A 24,439-nucleotide genomic window follows, 5' to 3' on the forward strand; every position below is an offset into this window, starting at 1 on the left:
CTGTGCCAAGGTGGTTCCTAAGGAGGAGAAACAAGAGTGAAGACGCGGGAGGACTTGGTCCTCCATATAGAAAACTTTTGCTTAAAACTATCGGGAGGAGTTTGTGCCTCCCTTGGTATGTGTAATAATACTACTCTGCACTCGCTTATATTTCTGGTCTGTAATAACCAACTTGATCTTACCTTTTAACAAAAGTAAGTTATGTAATCGCTTCCGCATTTCTTTATCTCCGATGTTCTGTAATGTCTGCAAGACGGGTGAAACGTTCCTGGTGAGGTAAGGAAAGATACCGAACTTGTCAAGTGACTTAGGAACATTTACAGGGTGTCTGATGTCTGTTAGACAAGGACAACTGTAGGTGGGCCTAATTACTTGGGAGGTTCCGTCACATTGTGCACCCGCTATCGATGATCCAACTTGAGCCCCCGGATGCATAAACCTACAAAACAAGTTTAGTTCTTGATTTTAGGTACCCAAATGGTTTTGGGTCCTTTGGCATTAGACACAAGAACTTTGGGTACCCAAACACAAGTCTTTGATCCCTTGTCTTTGCCCCCAACATACTTGGCAACTATCTTGCCGGATTTGTTAGTTAACACATAAGAAGCATCAAAAGTTTTAAATGAAATGCTATGGTCATTTGATGCACTAGGAGTTTTCCTTTTAGGCAACTTGGCACAGGTTGGTTGCCTAGAGCTAGATGTCTCACCCTTATACATAAAAGCATGATTAGGGCCAGAGTGAGACTTCCTAGAATGAATTCTCCTAATCTTGTCCTCGGGATAACCGGCAGGGTACAAAATGTAACCCTCGTTATCCTGAGGCATGGGAGCCTTGCCCTTAACAAAGTTGGATAATTTTTTAGGAGGGGCATTAAGTTTGACATTGTCTCCCCTTTGGAAGCCAATGCCATCCTTAATGCCAGGGCGTCTCCCACTATAGAGCATGCTTCTAGCAAATTTAAATTTTTCATTTTCTAAGTCATGCTCACTAATCTTAGCATTAAGTTGAGCTATGTGATCATTTTGTTTCTTAATTAAAGCTAGGTGATCATGGATAGCATCAACATTAATGTCTCTACATCTAGTACAAATGGAAGTATGCTCAACGGTAGATGTAGAGGGTTTGCAAGTTTTTAAATCTACAACCTTAGCATGTAATATGTCATTTTTACTTCTAAGGTCGGAGATGGAAGCATTGCAAACATCTAATTCTTTAGCCTTAGCAAGCAATTTTTCATTTTCAATCCTAAGGTTAGCAAGAGAGATATTCAATTCTTCAATCTTAGCAAGCAAATCAACATTATCATTTCTAAGATTGGGAATAGAACTATCACAAACATTTGAATCAACCTTAGTAATTAAACTAGGTGAGTGCCCGTGCGTTGCAACGGAACCGTATAATAACACGATAACTTATGTACATATGTATGTTATAGGTATATGCCCGTGCGTTGCTATGGAGTTAATATTATAAAACACAATATTTTTTGTATATTAATGTATTTTATCATAGCAACACACGAGCATATACCTAGTTAGATTCTTATGTGGTTAGGTCACAACTATTTAATTCCATTATGCTCTATAGGTTGCATGTACACGAGATAGTTCACGGGCAACGTACTGATGAAGTGGTTCCTAAAGAGCTTCGGGCTATATGACAGTAACATACTGATGAAGTGGTTCCTAATACAAGGACTGAAGAAGTGGTGATGGGAGGGCTGGGGGTGTCTCATCACAGATTGCTACGACAGAAGCTGGTAGTACTATTTCAGCAGGAGCAACATCGTCTCCACGCATTGTTAGATGTTTAGTTAAAAATCACCCCGAAGAAGAAGAAAGTGTAATCTAGCCACTTAAATTGTAATATGTGAAGTGCAGTGTGTACCGGTATGTGAACTTGTTTGAAACTGTAATTTGTGAAATGAACTACTGTTCTCTACTGAAAATAGTCTAGAATTCATTCATGATCTCAAGCACTGCTTTCTAGTGAAAATACTCCTCTATTTCCCTTGTACTCTATGAACTGCAGTTATTTCAGATTTCGGTAAAAATAGTCACTTAAATCTGCAGTTATTTCATATTTCTATGAAAATAGTCACTTGAATTTGCAGTTATTTCAGATTTCTATGAAACTGAACAATATTTATTTCTAAGAAACTATACAATAGTTCAAGACAAACTCAACAATAGTTCCTGAGAAACAGAAAAATAGTTCATGAGAGATTGAACAATAGTTCCTAAGAAACTGAATAATAGGTCCTAAGAAACTATACAATAGTTCATGAGAAAATAGTCTCTAGTTCCTGAGAAACTTAAAAATAGTTCAGTTGAAACTGAACAAAAGTTCCCAAGATACTGAAGAATAGTTTCCGAGAAACTATAAATAGCCTCAGTAGTACTGAGAAAATAGCCTCAGCAGTTATTTCAGATTTCATATAAACACAAGTACACAGACTTAGCCATTTAGAGCCACAATGTACAGAGATTGCTAGTACCTCATTCACAGAAAGCAGTTTTTTCTTAAACATATGCTTTTTAGCCACAACAAGCACAAGTACATAGATTTAGCTCAGTAGTACAAGTGCAATGCATTACCTCATCACTACTACACTTAATACAAAAGAAACTACAGTGTGTACGCAGTACCACACAATTCACTAAATACAAAAGGAACCGCATTACCAAACAGTTCACTGAATACAAAAGTAACTGCATTACCAAACACACAGTACAACACTTAATGCAACCAACCAAAAGTAATACAAACAGACAGCATCCACGGCGCAGCCCGCCTTGTGCGCAGCAATGGTGACAAGCTACACAGACGCGACAACCTTCTTCTCAGCGACCATAGCCGCGCTGTCGGCTTCCTCCGCAGCAACTGCGGTAAAGAACATTCATAATATTTTAGCATGTATTTTCAATGCGTCTACTGTAATGCCAATATTCATTGGCCATTCAGCTTTATAACCCAACAAGATGTCATCCAGCAAATCAAGGCCTAGCATTAAAGAATCAAGTAGTTAGTAGTTTAAGAAATAGAACTTTTTTAGTAAACAAGCTGCATATATAGTAGGTAGAGACAATCTCAGATGAAACTATTACCACATGTAGAGACATCAAAAGAATCAATAGGTGGCTCCCTCATGTATATAAATTATCTTTCCTTATAAGGATCCGAATCACATGAAGATCTTTGCAATACCAATTCCATAAGCCCTTGGATTTCCGATCTTTTATGCTCAGATTTAACAAATGACCATTTCTGCATGGGAGAAGTTCAAAATTGAGTGGACTCGTACAGGTTGACAAAAAAACATGACCTGTAACTAAAATCATAATTTAGAATGAGGGACCATATATAGGTTGCAAGCCATCTGTTGAAGATTGCATACTTACATTAATGAGAATGTTCACGAAACGTTTTGAAGTTCAACGATAAATTGGTGTTTGAGAGATCTATTTTCATGTTTGGTTTTTAAACAAACTATTTGTTTTATTATCCAAAAAACAGACTATATATTTCTTTGTAACGCCCTGAATTTGGGGGTAGAATTTTTTCTTCTTTTCTCTCACCAAATTCGGGCGTTACTCTCTTTTCTCTTTCCCCGTTTGCTCCTTCTTCCCAATTTCAAACCAGTATTGCGGCAGGTGTCCGTGTCATGTATAAACCAAAACCTAAGTGTCATGGGTGTTGCATCATGCCAAAGCGCATTTCTTTGTCTGATGATGAGTGTTCGTCTTGTTCCGTTCCGGATTTCGGTTCGCGATTTAATTCCATTTAGTGGTCCGCGCTCGTCGTGGGTTTTCGATCCGCGAAGTGGCCCGGCCCAGCCCAACCTAGTCCAGCCCAGCCCAACCGGCCCGGCCCACCCCGGCCTGCGCGCCCCTGGCGCCCCAAACCCCCCATGCGCCCCCTCTCTCTCTCTCTCATTTAGATCTCCCGCGCAACAACCTCTCCTCTCCCTCTTCCACCTCTCTCTCCCTGTGGTGCCCTAGGATTTGGAGACGGCGATCACCGGATTTTGGACCCCGAGGTGAGCTCCCCTCCCCTTCTCCTCTCTCTCTCTCTCCCTCCTCTTCTTCCTCCCCACGGCGCGGCGCCCGCCCGCCCCTGCCCGGCCCCACGCGGCGGCGCCCGCCCTCCCCCCGCCGCGGCGGCGTCCGCCCGCCCCTCCCCTCGCGCGCGGCGGCGCCCCCCGCCCCTGCCCGGCCCCGCGCGGCAGCGCCCGCCCTCCCCCGACCGCGGCGGCGTCCGCCCGCCCCTCCCCTCACGCGCGGCGGCGCTCGCCCGCCCCTGCCCGGCCTCGCGCGTCGCTCGCCCGCCCTCCCCTCGCGCGCGGCGGCGCCCCCCGCCCCTCCCCCGGCCCGCGGCGGCGCTCCCCGCCCCTGCCGCCCGCGGCGGCGGCGCTCGCCCCTCCCCGGCCCCGCGGCGGCGCTCCCCGCCCCCTGCTCGCCCGCGGCGGCGCGCCCCGCCCCTCCCCGGCCCGCGGCGGCGATCCCCCCCCCGGTTCAACCGCCCCGGCCCCGGCTCGGCCGCCCGTTCCCCGTCCCGGCCTCGCCCGACCGTATCTTCGCTCGCCCGCGCTCGCGGTGATTATTCGTTAATTAGCGTGTTGCGTCGCGCGCTTCGCCGCGCGACGGATTTGTCTAAATTCAGATTCTATCTTGTGTTGCGTCGTGCGCTTCGTCACGCGATGATCCATTTTTGTTTCAGGTTGTTTAAGGTGTAACGCCGCGTGTGTATTCACGCGACGTTCCACTTTGGACTCAGTTTAGTCGACTTATGCCGTCGTGCGCTTCGTCGCGCGACGCTTAACGTCTCCTCGTAACTAAGGCGAAGTGTCTCGTTGCGTGCTCGGTCGCGCGACGAGTCGTTAACTTCTTAACTTGTTTTAGAGAGCTTTGTCGCGCGTCTCGCCGCGCGACCACCTTTTTATTTATCTCCACCTGCTGATAATAATTAGACATGAAACATGACTTTACTTTACGCTAAACATAGTGTCTACATTAAATTTCCTTCCATTAAGCGAGTGGTTAATTTATAATCATGTAACGTGATCGTTTCTCGACTGTCTTTTCCTCTTTCTCTCTTAACCGTACTCCCGAGCCCGCGTGGAACGTCTGTTTACTTATTGCATTCTATTATATGGTGTACTGTTCTTTTGTATTAAATGTGTGGATGTATGTATGTTTGCGCTCGCATAGAGAATGATCCGGTCGAAGAGCCCGAGGAACTCGCAGGAGAAGCCCCTGAGCAGCAGTCGGTTGGTGGAGGCAAGTGTCCCTTGACCTATCTCTGTCCTATTCATTCTTTAATTCACCTCCCGCTTTACACATTTATGCCTAAGGATTGACTAGCTTTTGTTATCCATATCCTTGTTTACCTATTTGGGTTGGATTATTATTGTTTAACTTTATGCTATTGCTTAACTCTAATCAATGAACATGATGAGATTATCTATGATACGCTGTTTTCCCTTCTCTTATTATGATGTTGTACTTGTGGCCTTAAGGGGGCTCGAGCGGTTTCTCGAGTGCCTCTCCGTAAGGACCTGTTCTATGGATGACCGCCCGGGAAAACAGTGCAACCATGAGGGTGGAATGGGATGCCCTTAGCTGAATAATTAGAGGATCCGAGGTGTAGTTCACTTAGCCGTCATGCCGTCAATGGGGCTCGGTGTATGCGGCTCGCTCTGCCAAGGTTGATTTGTCCCTTGGGGAGGAGTGCGGTACATTTAGGAAACCTAACGGGTGGCTACAGCCCCGGGGAATAATCTTTGTAAAGGCTACGTAGTGATGCCCTGCTGGGTCACCTTGGTAGTGATCAATGGAGAGTCATGATCTCCGGGCAGAAAGGGAATCACGGCTTGTGGGTAAAGTGCACAACCTCTGCAGAGTGTTTGAAAACTGGTATATCAGCTGTGCTCGCGGTTATGAGCGGCCAAGGGAGCTCCAGTGATTAGTGGTACTTGATCAGAGATACTTTGGTACAGGTGGTTATGAGATTGATGGTTTTGGTTATGACTATGGTGCTGGTAAGTGGTATTCTTTCCGTTTGGAAAGGGTACATCGGGTTAATAACTTGGGTAAATGTTAAAACTTGGCTTTCTACTAGTAAGTAATAATCTGACCAACTAAAAGCAACTGCTTGACTTATCCCCACATACAGCTAGTCCACTACAGCCAAACAGGATACTTGCTGAGTATGTTGATGTGTACTCACCCTTGCTCTACACACCAAACCCCCCCATCCCTAGGTTGTCAGCATTGCAACCACTGCTCAGGCGAAGATGAAGCCGTGGAAGGAGACTTCCAGGAGTTCCAAGACTACGACGAGTTCTAGGCGTGGGTTAGCGGCAACCCCCAGTCGGCTGCCTGTGAAGGCCGCGTTTATCTACGTTTCTTTTCCGCACTTTGATTTACTGTAAGAACTATATGGATGTCTCAGACGTATGATGTAATCTACTATTATTCCCTTTTAATACTATTTTGAGCACTGTGTGATGATGTCCATGTTATGTAATTGTTGTGTACGTGAATAACTGATCCTGGCACGTACATGGTTCGCATTCGGTTTGCCTTCTAAAACCGGGTGTGACATAAGTGGTATCGAAGCCGTGCTGACTGTAGGACCGCTAGCCTAGAGTAGAATGGTCGTTCTAAGGACTATAGACCTTTGTCCCTTCCTTGATTTTGATATCCCTTCAAAAGTTGGTCATACCGACCAAACCTATGTTCTACTATATACTATACCTTGCTGAAAATCATGTTTTATCCTAATCCTTCATTTATTTATGGTTCATTACTTGCTGGTCATATTGATTCTGTTCTCACCCTTTTGCTTGCGCTGTCTTTTGTAGATGGCTCGTCTTAGACACACTGCACGAAAGTCCGTCATCCCCTTCTTACCCTCCCGCCTTGCTGAGCGTCCGCTTCGCCGTCCCGTGGCCGGACAGTCCAGCCACTTGGAGAGACTGCACCACCGCCTGCATGAGGAGCAGGAACGTCAACGACGGGAGCAGGAGCAGCAGGGCTCTTCTTTCTCGCTCCAGCAGGAGATAGAGTCTGTGAGGAGCTGCTCCCCTGTGCTTCCCCTGGAGGCGCCCCCTGCACCACCACAGGGCGCCCCAGCCCCTGGAGTAGCTGCTGGAGGAGACCCAGACGACGGAGATGGCGACGACAGCTCGAGCCACGACACCGACTTCTCTGCTAACCATGAGCCGGAAGGATGGGTTGCTCGACCCATCACTCGCGACGCTGCTCGCGGGTGTCACTTCCACGATGCGCTCGACACCCTGTTACGTCGGGCATTTGACCGGCATACTTGGTCCGTCGAGTATCGCTGTGTGGTCTACCAGCACAGTCGCGGGGTCTACCCGGACCGCTGGGAGGCAACCTGCTTGGTGCGCTGCCCGGAGAACAGTCTCCAGGGTGCGGAGGCCTGCTCATAGCACTATTCTATCTCTGAGCGGGACTCAGCTGAGGCAGCCATGCAAGATGCTGCACGGCGTGCGCTTTCGCACTACTGCTCGGTTTTCGGTGGGGCAGCTGACGGTCTTGACCTGAAGTATTACCCCCGCCGTCCATCTGGCAGCACAGGAGGCGTGATTGTCTCACCTGTCGGTGAGGGCAATCCTAGGTTGAGCAGCACAGTCAACCTAGCCGCCGTGCTAAACACGGAGCTGGACCATGCATTAGACGAGTTGAGTAGGGCTCGTGCTGAGATCGCCCTGCTGCGGGCTGAGCGCGCGGAACGTCGTCACCTGGACGGTGGTTCCCCCGCTCCCGTCGGGACTCAGCACCCGTACCGCTCACCTCAGCGTGGACACCAGTCTTATGGCAACCCCGACTGCAAGACCAAGATAACTCTAGAACCATAGATCGTTAGAGTTGGATCTTGTAATTAATACGAAATATATACATAGAAGCTTCAGTCTTAGCGTTAGTCTCGCTCTTAGTTAAGTCTTAGTTAGACAGGGTAGTTTGCTATATCCTGTGCATTCATGTTTGTCATGATGAACTATGTTTGGTTTGGATCTTTGTAATGATTGTCACCAGAGTGTGGGTATCCCCTGCATTTTGGTTTACCTATTATGTTAATAAAGTTAGTTATATAGTTGGGAAACCTTTTATTCCACTTTCCTCTTTATCTGAGAAGCTGTGTGGTCTGTGTTGGAGATCAGTGAAGATGCTCATCTATTCAGTGCTGTTGAAGAATTCTATCCTCTTTTCTTATGCTGCAAGATTTGCCAGATCAGTTCTGATGTGTGGTTGCATTCTGCAGATGTCAGAAAACAGGCGCAGAGGAGGAAGGCGTGCTCAGCAGGAGCGAGCCGCTCAACAGGAGGAGGTGCCCCAGCAGCAGCACCTGCCGCCCCCACCCCCGATGTCCATCGAGCAGATGTTTTTGATGTAGACTCAGGCAGTTCAAGCCATCGGTCAGACTTTGGACGCCATTCAGCAGCAGCAGCAGCAGCAGGCCCCACCTCAGCCTCAGATGCCTCAGATGCCCAGAGACAAGTGTGCTGAATTCATGAGAGGTCATCCACCAACGTTTGCTCATTCTTCTGACCCCATGGATGCTGAAGACTGGCTGCGCACTGTGGAGCGGGAGTTGCATACCGCTCAGTGCGATGATAGGGAGAAAGTTCTGTATGGTCCCCGTCTGTTGAGAGGAGCAGCCCAATCATGGTGGGAGTCTTACCTCGCCACCCATGCCCACCATGACGCCATCACCTGGGAAGAGTTCAGAGGTAGTTTTCGTCAGTACCATGTCCCTGCAGGTCTGATGACAGTGAAGAAGGAGGAGTTCCTGGCCCTCAAGCAAGGGCCATTATCTGTCAGTGAGTACCGAGACAGGTTTCTGCAATTGTCTCGCTATGCTCCTGAAGATGTCAACACTGACGCCAAGCGACAGTACCGTTTCCTGATAGGCTTGGTTGACCCTCTGCAGTACCAACTGATGAATCACACCTTCCCGACATTCCAGCACCTGATTGACAGAGCAATCATGATAGAGAGGAAGCGTAAGGAGATGGAGGATCGTAAGCGCAAGATCAGTGGACCCCAGCCTGGAAGCAGCAATCGTCCTCGTTTCTCAGGCAATCAACCTCAGCAGTTCAGGCAGAACCAGCGTCCACCTCAGCATCAGCAGTTCCAAAGGCAGTATCCTCAGCATCAGTACCAGAACCGTCAGAGCAATCAGTCAGGAGGTCAGTTTCAGAGGCAGAATCAGCAGGCACCTCGTCTTCCTGCCCTAGCAACCCAGCCGAACAGTCAGGCAGCACCAGCTCAGGTTGGAAACAGAGCATGTTTCCACTGTGGAGAGCAAGGCCATTGGGTGATGCAATGTCCGAAGAAGGCAGCCCAGCAGCAGTCAGGCCCCAATGCCCCAGCAAAGCAGAATGTGCCTCAGTCTGGAGCAGGCAATCGCTCTCAGTCGCGCTATAATCATGGAAGGCTGAACCACTTGGAGGCTGAAGCAGGTCAGGAGACCCCCGGCATGATAGTAGGTATGTTCCCAGTCGACTCCCATATTGCAGAAGTGTTATTTGATACTGGAGCAACGCATTCTTTCATTACTGCATCATGGGTAGAAGCACATAATCTTCCAATTACTACCATGTCAACCCCCATTCAAATTGACTCAGCCGGTGGTAGAATTCGAGCTGATAGCATTTGTTTGAATGTAAGTGTGGAAATAAGGGGGATAGCGTTTCCCGCCAACCTTATAGTGATGGGTACTCAGGGAATACATGTCATCCTAGGGATGAATTGGCTAGATAAGTATCAGGCAGTTATCAGTTGTGATAAGAGGACAATCAAGTTGGTGTCCCCACTAGGAGAGGAAGTGGTGACCGAGTTAGTCTCGCCTGAGCCAAAGAAAGGAAGTTGTTATCAGATAGCTGTTGATAGCAGTAAAGCAGACCCAATCGAGAGGATCAAGGTTGTGTCCGAGTTCCCAGATGTGTTTCCAAAGGACTTACCGGGTATGCCACCAGAGCGAAAAGTTGAGTTTGCCATAGAGCTTCTTCCTGGAACCGCCCCTATCTTTAAGAGAGCTTACAGAATATCTGGACCAGAGTTGGTTGAACTTAAGAAGCAAATTGATGAGTTGTCAGAGAAAGGTTACATCCGGCCAAGCACCTCGCCTTGGGCCGCCCCTGTCTTGTTCGTGGAAAAGAAAGATGGCACCAAAAGGATGTGTATTGATTATCGAGCTTTGAATGAGGTCACGATCAAGAACAAGTATCCCCTGCCCAGAATAGAGGATCTGTTCGACCAGTTGAAAGGAGCCAGTGTGTTCTCCAAGATTGATCTGAGGTCAGGTTATCATCAGCTCAGGATCCGACCTTCGGACATTCCGAAGACGGCATTCATTTTCCAAGTATGGGTTGTATGAGTTCACCGTGATGTCTTTTGGTTTGACCAATGCGCCAGCGTTCTTTATGAACTTGATGAATAGTGTATTCATGGATTATCTTGATAAGTTTGTGGTGGTATTCATTGATGATATTCTGGTTTATTCTCAAAGCGAAGAAGAGCACGCAGATCATTTGAGGATGGTATTGCAGAGATTGCGAGAGCACCAGTTGTATGCAAAGTTGAGCAAGTGTGAGTTCTGGATCAGTGAAGTCCTGTTCTTGGGTCACATAATCAACAAAGAAGGATTGGCTGTGGATCCGAAGAAAGTGGCAGACATTCTGAACTGGAAAGCGCCAATGGATGCTCGAGGAATCAAGAGTTTCATTGGAATGGCCGGATATTATCGGCGATTCATTGAAGGGTTTTCGAAGATTGCGAAACCGATGACAGCGTTGCTAGGCAACAAAGTTGAGTTCAAGTGGACCCAGAAATGCCAAGAGGCCTTTGAAGCGCTGAAAGAGAAGTTGACTACAACGCCTGTCCTAGTCTTGCCTGATGTGCACAAGCCCTTCTCGGTGTATTGTGATGCTTGCTACACAGGTTTGGGATGTGTGTTGATGCAAGAGGGAAGAGTTGTGGCTTACTCGTCCCGACAGCTGAAGGTTCATGAGAAGAATTACCCAATCCATGATCTAGAATTGGCAGCAGTGGTTCACGCACTGAAGACATAGAGGCACTATCTGTATGGACAGAAATGTGATGTTTACAAAGATCACAAGAGTCTGAAGTACATATTCACTCAGTCAGAGTTGAACATGAGGCAACGAAGATGGTTAGAGTTGATCAAAGATTATGAGTTGGAGATTCATTACCATCCAGGCAAAGCAAACGTAGTGGCAGATGCTTTGAGCAGAAAGAGTCAAGTCAATCTGATGGCCGCTCGTCCGATGCCTTATGAGTTGGCCAAAGAGTTTGACAGGTTGAGTCTCGAATTTCTGAACAATTCTCGAGGAGTCACAGTTGAGTTGGAACCTACCTTGGAGCGCGAAATCAAAGAAGCGCAGAAGAATGATGAGAAAATCAGTGAGATCCGGCGACTGATTCGAGATGGCAGAGGCAAAGATTTTCGAGAGGATGCAGAAGGCGTGATATGGTTCAAAGACCGCTTGTGTGTTCCCAATGTCCAGTCCATTCGGGAGTTGATTCTCAAGGAAGCTCATGAGACAGCCTATTCGATTCACCCTGGCAGTGAGAAGATGTATCAGGATCTGAAGAAGAAATTCTGGTGGTACGAAATGAAGAGGGAAATCGCAGAGCATGTGGCTATGTGCGATAGTTGCCGAAGAATTAAGGCAGAGCACCAGAGACCTGCTGGATTGTTGCAACCGTTGCAGATCCCTCAGTGGAAATGGGATGAAATCGGTATGGATTTCATAGTCGGATTGCCTCGCACTCGAGCCGGCTACGATTCCATTTGGGTAGTAGTGGACCGCTTGACCAAGTCAGCCCACTTCATACCTGTCAAGACCAATTACAGCAGTGCAGTATTGGCAGAATTGTATATGTCTCGGATCGTTTGTCTTCATGGTGTGCCAAAGAAGATAGTGTCAGACAAAGGAACGCAGTTCACCTCTCATTTCTGGCAGCAGTTGCATGAAGCTTTGGGCACGCATCTGAACTTCAGTTCAGCTTATCATCCGCAGACAGATGGCCAGACCGAAAGGACCAATCAAATTCTTGAAGACATGTTGAGAGCCTGTGCGTTGCAAGATCAGTCCGGATGGGACAAGAGATTGCCTTATGCGGAGTTTTCCTATAACAACAGTTACCAGGCCAGTTTGAAGATGTCACCATTTCAGGCGCTCTATGGAAGGAGTTGTAGAACTCCGTTGCAATGGGATCAGCCCGGAGAAAAGCAAGTGTTTGGGCCAGACATTTTGCTTGAAGCCGAAGAGAACATCAAGATGGTCCGAGAGAATCTGAAGATAGCGCAATCAAGGCAGCGAAGCTATGCAGACACAAGAAGAAGAGAGCTGAGTTTCGAAGTCGGAGACTTTGTTTACCTGAAAGTGTCACCGATTAGAGGAGTCAGAAGGTTCGGAGTGAAAGGCAAACTAGCACCCCGCTATGTTGGTCCGTATCAGATTCTTGCAAGACATGGAGAAGTGGCCTATCAGCTCAGTTTGCCCGAGAATTTGTCTGCTGTGCATGATGTCTTTCATGTGTCTTAGTTGAAGAAGTGCTTGCGTGTGCCAGAAGAGCAGTTGCCTGTGGAAGGTCTTGAAGTCCAGGAGGACTTGACCTACGTTGAGAAGCCAGTGCAAATCCTTGAGGTTGCAGACAGAGTCACCCGAAGGAAGACCATCAGAATGTGCAAAGTCAAATGGAATCATCACTCTGAGGAAGAAGCAACCTGGGAGCGTGAAGATGATCTGATGGCTAAATACCCTGAGCTTTTTGCTAGCCGACCCTGAATCTCGAGGGCGAGATTCTTTTAAGGGGGATAGGTTTGTAACGCCCTGAATTTGGGGGTAGAATTTTTTCTTCTTTTCTCTCACCAAATTCGGGTGTTACTCTCTTTTCTCTTTCCCCATTTGCTCCTTCTTCCCAATTTCAAACCAGTATAGCGGTAGGTGTCCGTGTCATGTATAAACCAAAACCTAAGTGTCATGGGTGTTGCATCATGCCGAAGCGCATTTCTTTGTCTGATGATGAGTGTTCGTCTTGTTCCGTTCCGGATTTTGGTTCGCGATTTAATTCCATTTAGTGGTCCGCGCTCGTCGTGGGTTTTCGATCCGCGAAGTGGCCCGGCCCAGCCCAACCTAGTCCAGCCCAGCCCATCCGGCCCGGCCCGCCCCGGCCTGCGCGCCCCTGGTGCCCCAAACCCCCCCCCCCCCCCCCCCCATGCGCCCCCCCTCTCTCTCTCTCATTTGGATCTCCCGCGCAACAACCTCTCCTCTCCCTCTTCCACCTCTCTCTCCCCGTGGTGCCCTAGGATTTGGAGACGGCGATCACCGGATTTTGGACCCCGAGGTGAGCTCCCCTCCCCTCCCATTCTCCTCTCTCTCTCTCCCTCCTCTTCTTCCTCCCCACGCGCGCCCCCCTTTCTTCCCCTGCTCGCGCGCGCCCCTGCCCGCCCCTGCTCGCCGGCGGCGCGGCGCCCGCCCGCCCCTGCCCGGCCCCGCGCGGCGGCGCCCGCCCTCCCCCGGCCGCGGCGGCGTCCGCCCGCCCCTCCCCTCGCGCGCGGCGGCGCCCCCCGCCCCTGCCCGGCCCCGCGCGGCGGCGCCCGCCCTCCCCCGGCCGCGGCGGCGTCCGCCCGCCCCTCCCCTCGCGCGCGGCGGCGCCCGCCCGCCCCTGCCCGGCCCCGCGCGGCGCTCGCCCGCCCTCCCCTCGCGCGCGGCGGCGCTCCCCGCCCCTGCCCGCCCGCGGCGGCGCTCCCCGCCCCTCCCCGGCCCGCGGCGGCGATCCCGCCCCCCCCCCCCCCCCCCCCCCCCCCCCCGGTTCAACCGCCCGTTCCCCCGTCCCGGCCTCGCCCGACCGTATCTTCGCTCGCCCGCGCTCGCGGTGATTATTCGTTAATTAGCGTGTTGCGTCGCTCGCTTCGCCGCGCGACGGATTTGTCTAAATTCAGATTCTATCTTGTGTTGCGTCGTGCGCTTCGTCGCGCGACGATCCATTTTTGTTTCAGGTTGTTTAAGGTGTAACGCCGCGTGTGTATTCACGCGACGTTCCACTTTGGACTCAGTTTAGTCGACGTATGCCGTCGTGCGCTTCGTCGCGCGACGCTTAACGTCTCCTCGTAACTAAGGCGAAGTGTCTCGTTGCGTGCTCGGTCGCGCGACGAGTCGTTAACTTCTTAACTTGTTTTAGAGAGCTTTGTCGCGCGTCTCGCCGTGCGACCACCTTTTTATTTATCTCCACCTGCTGATAATAATTAGACATGAAACATGACTTTACTTTACGCTAAACATAGTGTCTACATTAAATTTCCTTCCATTAAGCGAGTGGTTAATTTATAATCATGTAACGTGATCGTTTCTCGACTGTCTTTTCCTCTTTCTCTCTTAACCGTACTCGTGAGCCCGTGTGGAACGTCTGTTTACTTATTGCATTCTATTATATGGTGTACTGTTCTTTTGTATTAAATGTGTGGATGTATGTATGTTTGCGCTCGCATAGAGAACGATCCGGTCGAAGAGCCCGAGGAACTCGCAGGAGAAGCCCCTGAGCAGCAGTCGGTTGGTGGAGGCAAGTGTCCCTTGACCTATCTCTGTCCTATTCATTCTTTAATTCACCTCCCGCTTTACACATTTATGCCTAAGGATTGACTAGCTTTTGTTATCCATATCCTTGTTTACCTATTTGGGTTGGATTATTATTGTTTAGCTTTATGCTATTGCTTAACTCTAATCAATGAACATGATGAGATTATCTATGATACGCTGTTTTCCCTTCTCTTATTATGATGTTGTACTTGTGGCCTTAAGGGGGCTCGAGCGGTTTCTCGAGTGCCTCTCCGTAAGGACCTGTTCTATGGATGACCGCCCGGGAAAACAGTGCAACCATGAGGGTGGAATGGGATGCCCTTAGCTGAATAATTAGAGGATCCGGGGTGTAGTTCACTTAGCCGTCGTGCCGTCAATGGGGCTCGGTGTATGCGGCTCGCTCTGCCAAGGTTGATTTGTCCCTTGGGGAGGAGTGCGGTACATTTAGGAAACCTAACGGGTGGCTACAGCCCCGGGGAATCTTTGTAAAGGCTACGTAGTGATGCCCTGCTGGGTCACCTTGGTAGTGATCAATGGAGAGTCATGATCTCCGGGCAGAAAGGGAATCACGGCTTGTGGGTAAAGTGCACAACCTCTGCAGAGTGTTTGAAAACTGATATATCAGCCGTGCTCGCAGTTATGAGCGGCCAAGGGAGCTCCAGTGATTAGTGGTACTTGATCAGAGATACTTTGGTACAGGTGGTTATGAGATTGATGGTTTTGGTTATGACTATGGTGCTGGTAAGTGGTATTCTTTCCGTTTGGAAAGGGTACATCGGGTTAATAACTTGGGTAAATGTTAAAACTTGGCTTTCTACTAGTAAGTAATAATCTGACCAACTAAAAGCAACTGCTTGACTTATCCCCACATACAGCTAGTCCACTACAGCCAAACAGGATACTTGCTGAGTATGTTGATGTGTACTCACCCTTGCTCTACACACCAAACCCCCCCATCCCCAGGTTGTCAGCATTGCAACCACTGCTCAGGCGAAGATGAAGCCGTGGAAGGAGACTTCCAGGAGTTCCAAGACTACGACGAGTTCTAGGCGTGGGTTAGCGGCAACCCCTAGTCGGCTGCCTGTGAAGGCCGCGTTTATCTACGTTTCTTTTCCGCACTTTGATTTACTGTAAGAACTATATGGACGTCTCAGACGTATGATGTAATCTACTATTATTCCCTTTTAATACTATTTTGAGCACTGTGTGATGATGTCCATGTTATGTAACTGTTGTGTACGTGAATAACTGATCCTGGCACGTACATGGTTCGCATTCGGTTTGCCTTCTAAAACCGGGTGTGACATTCTTCAACCTACAATAACTAATTGCTATGTGCATATTTTTTAGCTTAAACAATCTTATTCATTGATCTAAAAGGGTAGCTTGTACTCCCTCCATTCCAAATTGTAAGTCATTTGGGACTGTGCTAACCAAAATGCTTGAGATAGCCCATTGTTCAACCTACCTTATCTACAATGTGAAAAAGCTATCTGAACCAAGAGTGTTATCTTAGTGGTGTCAGTGACTTACCTCAAGTTGTTCATTTAACTATCTCTGAACCTCAATTTGCATCTGAAGTACTTCACCAATTTGAATGGTCATGTTATCATCACATTCTTGAGATTGACATGGTAGTAGTTCGAGATGTGTTGTGGTTGTGAGGTGTCACCATCAGGATCTTCTAGAATCGAATCATGCCTAATGGTTGGCATCTAGATCTGCACACGAATAAGTCAGTGTCTCTTTTATGATAACTACAAGGTTCAGTTAGATACACAAATCATGTAATTCACTTGTAACATAATTTCTCTACACAGTATCATCCTATCTCTTTCTATTTCATCCTAACCAATTTCTCTACACAGTTCCGGATTCAAAATTATGGTATTTATTAGTAATGTATGCAGGCTGAACTGGAAGTAGAGAGAACCATCCAACATGGCACATAAAGAGAGAAAGAACCCATAAGTGTACAATCTATCTCTTTCTATTTCATCCTAACCAATTTCTCTACACAGTTCCAGACTCACTTATAAAGCAAGTGATCTGAAGTCACTATATTCATCAGCTGACGACTAAGAAAGCGCCCATAAGTGTACAACATTGCCGTGAAAAAATGTGCCTACAATAGGAAATAATACTTGGGCATAAACGTCACAACGGGAAAAAATACTGCTGAAAAGCATGGCAGCTGTGAAATTGACAAATTTCTGTTTAAACTTGGTAGAATCAAAATGAACCATTCCTTACCAATTCAGGACCCTGAACCCTGGCAGTTGTTTCTCTTCACTGGATTTTCTGAGTAAGTTGAAAAGTTCTCTTGCCATGTATATTTGAATCACAACCACCATAGCCCAGATATATAGATGACCCATATAAATAATAAAGGCAAAGCCTCTAATCATCCATACTGTAGAATACGTATGGGTAAGCATTGATTTATATTTGTTCTGATCATTGACAAGCAATGGTTGTCCATTAGCTCTATTCCCATCTGTGGTAGCCTGAAAAAATGACCAAGATTAGTACGAAAAAGAACACCTAAAACAGGCTGCTGCTCTAGCTTGAACCATGTTTCAGTGTATTAGCTGAAATCTAAAGAGGGAGAGAGAGAGAGAGCAAAGCGCAATAAAAGAGCAAAAGGAACAAGAAATTACTAACCTTAGTTGGATGTTTGCGACGTCTTACACGGCCTACATGAGAAGCAGAAACATTGCTAGAGCTTGTGTCCCTTTACATCACTGGTACTCAAAAAGTTACTAAAAAGAAAATAAAAGGCAACAGTCAATCAGACCAGATTTGATTATAAGATGAAATTCAAAATGTGTAGAAATCAACACATGTATGAGATAATATATGGGCATTAGAACTGATTAAAAAAACCTTGGAACAAAACGCTTGATCAGTGCTCTGCTAAAAATTCAATGGTACACTAATTGAACACCGGGCAAGCAAAACTCATTATAACAATAAATCCAAAGGGGTCTCAAACACAGGGCGTGCGGAACCCCAGACAGTTTTGGAAAAACGAACACAAACCAGTATTCCCCAAAAGGCAAACTGCTTTAGATGAACTGGAGCACCGTACCAGTCCCAGCAAGGAATGTTTGGATTTGAGGGATGGTAAAGGAACTAACAAAACGAGCAAGCATCCATCTAACTCCAATCAATCTAGGGTTCCTCGCCACTCCAGAACATCCAACTCCAATCAATCTAGGGTTTCTCACCAAAACAGCTAGGTGCCATGTTTTAAACGGAGGAGACCTGCAAAGCTGGCTAAGCGCGACCCCGCCAGGCTAGGGTACGGGAAGAGAAATGGAGGAAGAGGATTGGTGTGAAGAGTCGCCTATGATTAATTTTTCCTTGGTAGTCTCCCGTAACCGTAACCCAGAAAAATATGTATTGCTTCCTTCCTGTGGCACGGAAGTACTTTGTCAAGTCTACTGGTGTTTCCTTGTTCCCGGCTTCCCGCGCCTATACAACGCTAATTTGTCCTTGTAGTCTCCTTAATTCTAGAGGTTAACTAACTAATTAAAAGTTTAGTCATCTCATCTATATAAGGATTGTACCTCTATTCGCCGGGAACCAAGAGTCCTCCCTGCAGCCATGCACGCAATCACAGGCCTTGAGTACCACGGGGAACAGGAGTCTGTCCCTGCACCCTGCAGCCATTCACACAGTCACAGGCCTTGAGTACCGAGGGGAACATGTAGGCGTCGGGCCGCACGCCACAATGGTGCATAAGCACAAAGTACATATTCATGTTCTTTCTCATGCATATGCTACAAGAAAATCATTTGTTAGCTGGATTTTTGTTTTCCATAATTGATTCTCATTGCATTTTGTACCATCAACTATGAAGTATGGTTGTTGTAGCTTGTTATATAACTAATTCATAAATGGACACAAGAGTGGGGTACGGTAAGAGTTTGTTGTATAAGGATTATCCAATAAAATAATTAATCACCCTCACATTCTTTTTCCCTCGTGAAGGGTTGGAAACCAACAAATGAAGCCATATGGCTTATATTATGATAGTCAGAATGCTGAAATAAACAAAGAATTAAACCATTAAGAAAAAATAGCCACCTCAAGCAACAAAGGATGACTGGCCCACGGGGTTCTTTTGTGAGTGGTGCTGCTGGCTGGTAACCTACTATAAAATTGGCTAACACACTATAGAGCATGACAGGTCCGAATATTAGAGCACTAACACAATAACACACTATGAAATTGTCTAGCAAGATCTGTGACATTAAAAGAACTTAGGAACTAACATAGTCATCTTTGTGCCATATAAAATTTTGGACCATAACTACAAGATCACAGTCACCGATTAAGTAACCCAAATGTAAGATATAGACAGAGCAAGGGTACCTCTACTTGAATGGCCTCGGTCCTCCAGAAGATAGATTTCAGTGGATAAATAGAAACTGAAACACTAACATTAAAAGTTAGGCTATAAGTCTACCAAGGGAAACACTAACAGGCTAATTACAAGTGGTGTCTGCACTTGAGGGGTGGTAAGGATAAACAGAAACTGAAACATACTACAAGCATGTTTTTCAATTTATGATTATGATTTGACTATCAATAGTGTATGAAGATAGGTAAAAAATATATATAACACACATAAATAAAGTTTTCTTGGTATAATAACATGTCGCCAACTATAACAATTTAAAAAATAAACACAATTTTCTAGACTAGATTACCTGTACACTCAGCATGGTCTTGAAAAGATATCCAGAGCTTTAATCTTGACAATAGAGATGGTAAACGAAACATGATACACTACATGCACCAAAAAATGGGATGGAATCAAATGGCCTATTGTCAGCTAACTCAATCCCTACCAGTTATTGAACAAATCATTAGATGCGGTGCAGACTGGCGATGTAGATGCAGCTAAAACATATATTATTCTCCTTTTTTCAAAAGAAAAAGAAAAATGGAACATGAATACATTATTTAGTTGCTGCCAATGTAAAGGTCGCCATAGCTTCCACAAAAGGTCTTCGTGTGCTCCTCCTCGTCTTCGTCATACTCATTGGCGGCAGGAGGTGCTGCCCTGGAACTCTTGGCATGGCCATCTTTTCCTCTCTGCATGAGAAAGAAAGACACAACTCCTTCTGAGTAAGGTTTTCTACACGAATTGGAGGCAGAACCAAACACAGATTGGAGCGAAAGCAAACTGTTGGAAAGATTCATGTGGGCACATTTGATGAGTGTCTGGACTTGCCGCTGCTATCAACCCCAGACCTATCTTTATTGTGTTTCCTGTCCACGAATGCTTCTAAGACAGAAGGAAGATCACTCATCATGCTGAACAAGCACTTCCTGAGAGATAAAAAAGAACAAATAATCGAATCAGAGACTGCATTAATTCAGTGAAAACAAAAACATTTCCTTCTCTCGCAACCAGACAAGCGAGAAGATGTATGTTATCGGAGCCCTTGGATGAGAACGAAAGGTATTCCTTACAGCTGCTACGTGGTATGACCAATTCTAATCAGTATTAAGTAGGGGCCGCAGGGTAATATTTACACCAAAAGTCCTCTTCACACTTCAGAACTCTATCGGTTGTCGATCACGTTCTCCAGCTCCTACACACAATCAGAAATTCAGAATCATCGCCAAAACAGATAAAGACAACTATTATGTACCTAGATGAACAATTAACGAGTAGTTTAGTTCAACTTATATGAAAACTGGATAATGAAACCAAACAAATGGTGAGATTGGCAAACCTACATTTAACACAGAGCAACCAAGGACAATGGAACAAAGTGTCACGACTGTCAAAAGAATCTACTGGGGCAGCATTTGTTGAAGAGAACACTTTGTACAGTTCAACCAGCAGGCGATCACCCCTAGAAAACCAGAAGTTGCTGGCTGGCGAATGTCATTTTCTCTTCTTTGTAATGACCTCAAGAACTCCTCTGAGCTTAGGTTACCATCACAGTTAGCATCAAATACATGGAAAATTATGTCCACTACTTTGTCAGTCAAGTCCACTCCACAAACCTATAAAGCAAACAGTATGAAATTAATAAGAAAACAGATCTAATATTTGTGAATAACTGGAGCATGTAAGCTATAAACAAATCAGCTAGCTAGCAGCCTAGGGCAGAACTGTACATACACCTGAATCCCCAAGTGCCATTATTCTCCACACTCCTGCTATATCTTTTTTGCCGTCATTTGTCGCAAGTCTTCACGCATCAGGATCAGTAGCAGCTCATGACAGCGGATCTGAACTGCCACTGTAGCTCCACCTGCACATGCCTCCCTCCCAAATCTGTACCAAGTCTGTCGGGAGAAAGGTTGACAACAAACAAACATTAGTAACCTTCAATCAGTATCCACCACCATTTAAATCTCAGAAAAAGGGAAAAAGGTTTTGAAAAATCTATTCGCGTGTAGTTTCCCAAGTTCGGTACGACGCTTCATCACTCAATAGCCAATGCGGTGCTCTACATCGCTACCGGGACACAGATTGGTATTTTCGTGTGATTTTAGAAAAAAAGGTATAATTGAAAAGTGTCTAAAATCACAAGAGATGGTGTATGTATAATTATAGTCATTAGATATGTGTTTATTTTCTGTTCTTTTCTTATAAACCAAGATCAAAATTAACACAGAATGTGTATATATCAGAAATGGAAAATGAATCTAGTTTAGTTTGTGCAGGATGATGGAGTAGTTCGGTATGTTGTATCGGCAAGGGATTGATGATCGACTGACCTGTCGGAAAATCAGGCACGCCTATCTTGGAGCAGCATGACAGGAAGTCTGATGGCGATGCCGAAGAGGCTGCGATAGGTGAGGAGCGCCAAGGTTTGCTGAATGGACTACAATTCCAATTACGGGATAACAGTAAAAAAACATACACACTCGTTGTGACCTAAAGAATGGTCGGTTGGGTGGGGAGGGGGAGGATTGTACCTTGTTGTTGCGCTGGAACGAGAAGCGTAGCTCAGGGTCGATCAACTCCTCGTCGAAGTCATCGATGGCGAGCTTGAGATCCTGGTGGCGGTCGTGGGGCACGCTCGTGGTGGCAGTCTCACCAAGATTGTGGCCTTGCAGGTGACGCTCACCTTCCCCTCGTGCCTCCGCCAGGCAGCCTCGTCGTCCTCCCTCGCTCTCCTCCTCCTCCACCACCCACCTTAGAGTTCTGCGAGAATCAAAATTAGGATAGTACTATTGCATCTGATAATACTGAATTCAAACAAGAAAACTCACATGTCCAGCCCAAAACGCTTTCTCCTTCCCCCAATCAGCTATTACCGCTGATGCTATTGACAGGGCATACACCGCTGCAGCCATTTTCCGCACGAGATGCTGACATGCTGTGTTATCCGACCAAACATAGCAAACTCAGTTTCACCCGTTTTGTCCCTAGCCACGATGACAAGTTTGTACCTGATCCGATTAAGAACAATTTAGTAACCATAGATGTTTCGATATAGGTCATTAGGTACAAAACCCAAAGAATGAGAAGTATAACTGGGAAGTAAAGCTCAAATAAAAAACATGGAATCCTAGGCACACAACCCAATCTCGAGTATCGACAAAACATCTGAGAAAAAAAACAATAGGGAATTCCTCACTATAATTAACAGAGGCACTCGAAGAATAGTGTCCCTAATTATGTTTGCAAGTCTCCATGCTACAACGGTCAAGCTAATCAGAACATTCAACTGGTAAAGTATTGCCTTCATAGTTTAGAGGGGACGTGACATATTGTTGGGCTAATGGGACAAATACAGTGCATAAGGAACATGCTGCATTTTCACTTTATCTTGATTATAATTGGAACAACCATAGTCTTGACTGTATGCCTGTGTGGCTGTGGTTGTGCGACATACCAACCTGTTGTGGTGGTGCAAATCCTCATGCACCAGCTATTTTTTTACTGGCCTATGGTGTCTCAGTAAACACCACAATCATTTTGCTATCTGGGCACCGGGCAGAGACATTGCTCGAGGCTTCTACATGTCCTAAACTCCTATATAATTTGATTAATTGTTGAACAAAGTCTGTAAGGTTTGGATTTTCGCTCTATAAAATATGTTTCCCTTTTTGGGAGCGAGTATAATAGGCTAGTGGTAAAAGCAACATAAATGTTAACACAAAACTACTTTTTGCCTCCTCTGTAACTGGACTATATTATAGAATCTTAGTTGTATTCTGTATAACTGAAACTATGCGGGGCAAATGAGTTTAGTTTCGTTAGCATTATTTATTCACTGTGTGCTCAAATCAAGTTTTGGTAAAGAGCATGCTGTCAATACTGTGAAATGGTTTCTCCAGCTGTTCAACTCCTTTTGTTCTTGGCTGGTCCTCTAAGATAACCTGAAAAGGTACAAAGAGAAGGCCTCCTTGTTGGCATCCACCCGATGAGGAATAGGTGGACCAAGAAAATATGTGACATATACTTTTAGTAATACCAAAGGTGAAGACTGTGTTGTTACTAAACAATTTAGGTAGCAAAATCAGTACATCACAGGAAGAACTAATCTTGCCTTGGGATAGATGATGCAACAATGGCGCATGATGTATTATAGGGCGATGACCTTGCCAACCAGGAACGTGGCGCGGTCGTCGCAGCAGCCTCCTCGTCGCCGGGGGTGCTCGAGGCGATGAGCGCGACAACCTTGTCGACCATGAACGTGGCGCAGCCGTCGCAGCAGCCTCCTCGTTGTCGGGGGTCCTCGTGTATACGGGTCGAGGCTAGGGTTTCGGGAATCCTAGGCAAGGGAGCATGGTTCTCTTCGTCTACCGGTAGACTCCGAGCTGCAGGGATGCAACCGGGTCGGGGAGGCAGCGAGGGGGAGGGAGTGGTGGCGCGGTGGGGCTTCGGCCTCGTAAGACGGCGACGGCATGCGCCGTGGCTGCGGGGGTTCAGGGAGGCGGCGAGGGTTGGCGCGACGGGGACACGCGCGCAGCGGCTGCGGAGCTCAGGGAGGCGGCGAGGGGTGGCACGACGGGCGCGGCAGCTCGGAGCCGGGATGGAGCGGTGGCGTGGCCTCGTGCGACGACATTCGCGGCCGGGTCAGGGAGGTGTGTGCGTGTGCTGGGCAAGCGGGAATGGGAGCGGTAGAACCAGGAATGGCAGCCTACCCCTTGCTGCCTTAATAAGTAGTAAAGATTGTATGAACCCAGCCAAGTTCCTCATTGGCTCATTCAAGTTTGATGTACCCACCTGAGTGGTATTGCCGATCTCCTCATCAAACATATGAATATCCCAGTTAATGATATGTGCTTGCAACGCCTTCACAAGTTCAACCGAGACATACAATATTGGAATTAGATACCTATAAGGAATGGGAGCCATGATTAGATGGAATATCCTAGAAAGAGCAGGCATGATGGATCATCTAGCTTATTGCTTTCCTGTGACTGCAAGTACCACCAGTGGGGAAAATCTAACTTGATCCTCACAACGAATCCAATTGATGAGTCTTATGGGTCGTCTAAAGCTGGTTAGAAGTTGCATTTCGCAGAAATGCTCCATAAAAAACATAGCAACTCTCCACCGTGTAATGGCAGTCTAAAAAGCATTATTGTGGTGGCAGTAGTGAGCAGCTACAGTTATTGTGGACGCTACGAAGTGTTCCCTACCTTGCACATTCACAACAGTAATCATTCTAATAGGATATATCCATAACTCATGAGCAAAGCAAAAATATGAAATTGAGCCAAGTTTGCAGTTTTACTGTGACCGAGCAATCGAAAATGGGAGACGAAAAACAAGCAGCTGACCTCCAAGATGGTTGTTGTCTGCGCGAACTG

General features: G+C 46.7%; 1 long non-coding RNA gene across 4 annotated transcripts; it reads right to left on the bottom strand.

Annotated features, from left to right (window-relative positions):
• Positions 1-2,504: 2,504 nt before the first annotated feature.
• Positions 2,505-21,812, bottom strand: LOC103650861 (uncharacterized). Of its 4 annotated transcripts, none has more exons than XR_002268439.2 (14): positions 21,590-21,812; positions 21,389-21,457; positions 20,787-20,953; positions 20,396-20,668; positions 20,126-20,247; positions 19,837-19,981; positions 19,357-19,744; positions 19,019-19,074; positions 18,211-18,303; positions 17,303-17,400; positions 16,892-17,145; positions 16,172-16,359; positions 3,111-3,270; positions 2,505-3,006 (listed from the first exon to the last, which is right to left on the bottom strand). It is a non-coding gene; the product is annotated as an uncharacterized lncRNA (long non-coding RNA). The 4 variants fall into 4 exon arrangements; XR_002268438.2 differs by having other exon boundaries at positions 21,389-21,495; XR_002268441.2 differs by having other exon boundaries at positions 2,550-2,886; positions 21,389-21,495.
• Between the last annotated feature and the right edge of the window lie 2,627 nt (positions 21,813-24,439).

The sequence above is a fragment of the Zea mays genome, chromosome 3 (genome assembly GCF_902167145.1).
Source record: "Zea mays cultivar B73 chromosome 3, Zm-B73-REFERENCE-NAM-5.0, whole genome shotgun sequence".
NCBI lineage: Eukaryota > Viridiplantae > Streptophyta > Magnoliopsida > Poales > Poaceae > Zea > Zea mays.